Consider the following 6,703-nt stretch of genomic DNA (forward strand, 5'->3'; position numbering starts at 1 on the left):
ATACGTACCGCAAAAGTTGTGCGCAAATACTAGGAGTAAGAATTAGTTTACTTTTGGAAAGATTACTTTAAATTTGATTTTGTCAGATAAAATATTTGTAACATATAGCATAAACCCAAATAAATACAAATAAAATAGTGAAAATAAGTAATATTGTATACATCATTATTTCCCTATCCGCATCTAGTGGTGCATAGGGCACTCCATTGACACTCCTATTGCAGCGTATCATTTTTATGTCATGTGGAATGAAATATTGCATGTCCACCCTGCCAGGAATCTAACGCAGGACTTTCAGAATGGTAGCTAATAACGACAAAGCGGGCTTACCTTTACTCGATTTCCTTATTCAGGATTTTTTTTTGAGAGCAGCCATCGAGTCTTGAACACTCGTCTAGGGTTCTGGCTCTATTTCGCACACATTATAATTGTATTCGTCATTCTACTTAAATCATTATTACTTATTTTACAGCCGGTACTTATTGGTTTAATACAGACTAAAATTCTTAAGTTTCTCGGTACAAATTGTCAAAAAAAAACTTTTTTAGATTAGGTTCCTACCAGTGAAATTCCATCAATTTGTCAAAAAAAAGGTGTTTTTGCATGTTGATTTGTTTCTCCTTGTGATAAACAAAAAACACCCAAAATAAAGATGTGTACTTTCAAACGAGATAATTTGAATACGCTTTAATTACTTATAGATCGTTTGATATGTTCTGTTTGGAGTTTAAAACATGCAAAATAAAATAACCTTTATTACAACATGTTCCATCCCTTTGAAGTAAAATAAAACTAACTTCAAAGGGACCAAAAACAACAAATATCCATATCGCGGTTGGGAGAAATAAAAGATGCGGGAACGTAGTTCTACGATGATAACTTAATCCTATAGATGGAAAAACATAACCTCAAATACAGAGAGAGATAACGTAACATTAAATTAACGTTAGTGTTAAAAGATATTAAACCATTAGAGAGGCAGCCCTGGCGTGAGCGACACAATATATTCTTATTATTTTAGACGATCAAACGAAAGATCGTGACAAGGGAACAGAGAAACATTAATTAAAGTTAAAAATTCTACGTTATCACAAAAACTAAGTTCGTGATCTGAGGAGTATAATTTTCGGGAAAAAGTGGATAAAAAGTATAAAAATAAACAAAACGTGGAAGCAGAAGGCGTCGGTCGCCATCTTGATATCGATACGTTTCCGGTTACACTTTGTGTTTGAAACAAAGGAAATTTGGTTTTGTTACATGACTACAGGCGCTAGCATCGGATATCGCTAGGGACAATTATTGCTGTTGTTATTACACTTCTTTTGGTAGATAAAAGAGAAAGCTGAATATGGTTAACATTAAAACCGATAAACGCATTATCCCTACGCTTTCCCGGGCTGGTGGGCATAAAAGCTCCTTTGTCAACTCCTAACAAAATTACAGCACTCACGAATAAGAAATAAGTTGCCAGTCTACATTAATTTATTGGACGATGCTTATGATATTATGTTATCACCCTATTTTAAGATTCAAAATAAAATAAAAATAAAATAACTAAATAAAGGAGATAAAACAAATTCAAATAAAAAATATTTTTAGGGGTGCTCGTGGAATTAGCACACTACATACTAAGTTTGGAAAAATTATATCAAATATTATTTTAAAGTCTACTCACAATATTACCTACGGCCGGAAGATATTTAAACACAATCTAGTAATAAATAACAACAAAAAAAATAAAAAAATAGATGACTATTATTTACGAAAAATGCTTGTTTTTTTGTTTACATCTAATGTATAAATATTTAAATTGCAATTCATTCATTCACAATATTAAGCATTGATTAATTAGAAATTTTTGACAGTTTCCTAATTCCATTGGACCTGTGTTAAGTTGGGGAGAAAAAAAATGAAGTAAGTAAGCATGGAGAGTGCATGCAAACTTTGCAAGGTGAACGAAATATAATATATTTATAATTGTCCTGTAGAGTAAGTACGTAGCAAAAGCACTGAATCAAACAGTGAAATATTAAAAATGAAATCAGTACCAACATGAACTTCCACAGTACGAAAAATGAAGCCATTATTTAAGGGTTCCAACGTTGGCAGTCGATTTTGTAAGCAAAAGAACAGGTGATAAAACTATTTTTTGCAAGAAATATTTATTAGAATTTAATATTAAATAAAATTTCTTGACCAAACTCCAAAAATGATGATTTTGAAAAAAAATTCTATAAAATTTCAGTCCTGAAGATGCCTACTTAGGCGAAAGCCCCCGTTTGTCAAATGAAACAAAGTAAAACTTAAAATATTACACAGCCAAGTCTTCTATATTCCTATCTATGAAATGTTCATTTCTGTTGTAATATATCAAAGTAAAACTTAACCGAGGAATTTTATTAATATTTTCATCGAAATAATTATTCGAATAATACAAAATCATCAGTATTTCAATTCGTCAAATCGGCAGTATTTAACTTTTTACTAACAAGTATAAAAATATTCAATGCAGGACCCGAGAGATCACATCTTCGAATAATTCGTTTATTTAAACACTTCAGTTTTATTTCAACACAGAGGGAAAACATTTTTGAGAAGGGAATATGGAAGTCTAGGCATTAACAGGGATTATGGACCTGTCATTGGCTGGTTTAAGTGGCCACTTTACACACTTTGTAACATTCACCATTCTGCCCATGTTTCAACATTCACATTTCCTCAACTCTTCCATCTGTTGACTTTTGTGAAGTAAAAGAGCTGAAACCGTTATCACGTGGGTAAGATTCATCCGGCTGAACCAAAGGGAGGAAACCCAGCCAGTCAGCAAGCATTTGGACATACTCAAACATTGTTAAACACTTCAGGTTTAATAAAGTTAAAGCTGCATTGACCATAAACCATCCAGTATTCTCGTTCTAATGTATCCTTTATTTGATGACCATTTATTCGTATCAGCACATATTTTTTATCATGTCTAATATGGATTAGAAATTTTTATACCAATACGATATTTTTTGTTTTACAGAATAAATTTTAAAATCTGTTATTCAGCATTTAAGATTCTCGGTGGCTGCGAGCATAATAGTTCAGTCAATCGATTGATTGGGGTCGAGTAGTACTTGTTTACGACCGGCGACATTATTAGGTACGCTGGAAATCGGAATGACATTCAATTAAACAAACGATAAATTGATTGAACATGACACTTTGTCAGCTCTGACGAACATCACAAACGCAAAACGTAATATGTAAATAGGTAGGCACGATGCACGTATAGGGCCTGGGATAATATTACCTCAGTGTTTCTGTCAAAGTAAACTCAGCGAACGAAACGTAATTACAACTCGTAATAATTACGGAGAATCTCACACGGAAACTAATACAATTATACAATAACAATATTTGGGGTACTGTAGATTATACATGGCAACCGCGATCCATAATGATACGCTTAAAATATATAAAAGGCAAACTATCTGGGTAACATCCCAGAGAATATTGAGATTTTTACGACACCGATCTCATGTCGGCAAAGCCTGATGTACCATGGTGTGTGAAAAAGTTATTCGCTGAATTGTAACTCTGCAATGAAACGATTCAGCACATTCTTTCAACCGAATAGCGGGAACTCAATAAATCCAGATAATTCTGCGAAGCGGTCTGCAATGATGAGTTCGCTAGCGTCACATGTACTGAAGAGCGAAGGGAAACAGGATCCTTTGATATTCTCGCCGCATTTTTATCTAGATTCGTGTAAGCTCGAGGAAAATTGGCCGAACGACGACGGTGTTCGCCGAGCGAGCGCGTCGGTTTTCACAGCGTGTGGTTGGATTATGACCATTTCTTAAGGCTGTAGTCCGGTAAAACGAACGCAAAATTAGGAAATCAAACGATTTTGCCATTTTAAAACGAATGTTTTTTTTCAATCGCGCAATAACAAAAGATAAAAACAAATAAATTATATAAAAACAATAATTTTTTAAGGTATTTTTATTAAAAAAAATAATAATTAAAAGTTTTATGTAACTAAAATGTAATTACTTTTAGACCGGCAGATTACGCCATTTTAAATTTAGACTAAACTTAGGTATCTGGGATTTCAATAAAGACTAAGTATTGAAATAAAATTTGTCATAATAGTTTGAAGATAATAAATTAAACATGAAAGTAGACGTCGCCAAATTTCATTTTTTTGTTTTTGAAAAGAAATACAAGCATTTTAAATCACACACATTTTTGTGACATTTTCCTTTATTTCCACTGAAAAATTTGTCTTCGGTAATACTTAAAAAAATTATTGAAATACTTTAGTTGAAACCTTTTTTGTATTCTTAGGGCTGAATTGTTTTTGTCTAATTTACGTTTTTTTATTTTTTTATTATTGCGCGATTTAAAAAAAACATTCGTTTTAAAATGGCAAAACCATATGATTTCCTAATTTTGCGTTCGTTTTACCAGACTACAACCTTAACGTTAACTTTTGACCATTATTTTATGATCGTAGTTAGTCGAAGTAAAACAAGATTTAGAATTAAGAACAAAAAACGAGGCATAGATATTTTATACAATTACGCTTCGGAGGTTTCTTCATTACGCATTTGATTGAAGATGAATAATTTTCGAAAATATTGCTACTACAAACGAAAATAACAATCGTAAAATAATATCGAAAAGTTTGTGCTTTGGGTCTCAAAAGGGCAATGTCGTATTTTATTTTTTCGTAGAATTTTTTTTAAAGGGTTGATGTCAATTAAAAAATATGGATATTTAACAAATTTATATACGCACACATATGTGGTAGTCTATTTTATTGATAATAGTTTCAAAGAGTTTATTATAACGTCACAAAATAGCTGTAAAATTATTCTCCTGTAATGTTGTGATTTACATCATTGGCCCTTTTGAACGCCACAGAAATGTTGACGAACAACCGTTTTTAAAACAAAATACAACGCAAACATAATTAGGTGATATTGCTTATTCGCAATATTAATAAAGAATATGTAATTTTAAAGCCGAATGTTTAATTCACGAGAAGTAATTTATTATAGAAATAAAAGACGAGTGATATTTTAATCCACAAACTTGGAATATCCAGTCACCAGTTTCATCGCTTTCGCGACATCTTCGAAACTGGTATGGTCACGAGAAGTAATTAGGGTATTCTTAAAAGAAAATTGGTAAGAAAACACTGTTTTAATTTATTCTCCATTTGTTTTAATTTATTCTCCATGTTTAAGACGGGATTTAAGATTATCAGCATGTCAAAAACTGGCGTCAACAGCTAACACTGGCGCAAAAAGTTTACAAACTCAAATGGAAAATGTTAAAATTCACCGTTTCGAATTTAATAAGAGAGTGAGATCCGAAAAGAACTGAAAACTTGCGAAAATTCCTGCTGTTCAACCCTAACCGTTTTATTCCCAACTACTTAAGTATTAGGTGAGTGAACAAAGTGGAAGAGTAAGTTTCAAATGAAAGAGCAAAAAAAGGGGGGAACTACTGGAGCTACGCTAGGTGCAAACACACCCTTCATTTGAGCAGAAAGTCGAGTCATAAGGTGACGTTTTTTTCCATTAAGAAGTCTGACAGTTCGAGTGCACTTTCCACGTGACACCCAAAGCTATTTTCAGCAAAAAAGGGAATAAGATGCTTAATGGATTTCAAAGTTGGAATTCAGATAGGGATAATGTGATTTGTCGAATGACGTGACGCTAAAATGTCAAAGAGCGCAGAAGTTGAAAAAGTGCTCTCGAAATAATAATTTCTCAGATGAAGAACGTGGTATGAATGTCTGGCTGCTTTGGGAAAAATTCACATTACGTATTAATTTCAAAGAAAACAGAAAAGGGAGAATAAAAAATTATATTCCGAGATTACACAAAAACGTAGTTACATTTTTTTTGGAACAAAATTTACAATAAAAAATAAATAGGGTATTTTCGAGACATATATTCTAGGAGTATTCAAGCATTAGCACTAAATTGTTTGTTTAACACATATTATAGCTGACCCCCTGAAATAATGAACAGTTCAAATTCTCAATCATAAAAACGATAAATTGCAGCCAGGACGTAAGATATATAACATTGAACACACGTTGGCAGATTATGTATTTTAGATATCTACTCGTATTTATTATCTGGTAAAATTGAAAAAATATTTAGTGTTAGATTATTTTTAAGCCTTGTTAAACGAACATTCATTTTCTGAAAGGGGTGGGAATTTCACATTTATTTTAGTGATTTTACATAGTCGATACGTATTTACATTATTTAACATTGAAAATCACACACCTTATGCTTCAAATATTAATTTGAATCATACAACAATTGACTATTGTTTATATGAATAAATTACTGTAAATAAGTCAATTACTTGTCAGGCTCCGTGGCGTAGTTGGTTAGACGGCTAACTGTGAAACTGGCGTCGCGGGTTCGATTCCCGCAGTTGCAAGTAAAAAATCCGAGAAAGATTTTTTTCTCTTTTCATTACCTTCTTCCATATCCCCTCTATCCCACCTGCTGACAAGCCTCAAAATAGAGGCTTAGCGGGTTATTACTTAAATAATGAAGACATATATCCTTGAATTATTTATTGTAAAACAATAATTTTGATTTCAGCGTTAGAGTTAAGAGTTAAGTGATTTTTCATTTCGTTTTTTTTTTGCACCACAACAGGCCAGGAGGCCCAATTACAGTAG

The sequence above is a fragment of the Micrasema longulum genome, unplaced genomic scaffold (genome assembly GCF_059751315.1).
Source record: "Micrasema longulum isolate JH-2025_06_02 unplaced genomic scaffold, ASM5975131v1 h1tg002714l, whole genome shotgun sequence".
In the NCBI taxonomy this organism is placed as follows: Eukaryota; Metazoa; Arthropoda; class Insecta; order Trichoptera; family Brachycentridae; genus Micrasema; species Micrasema longulum.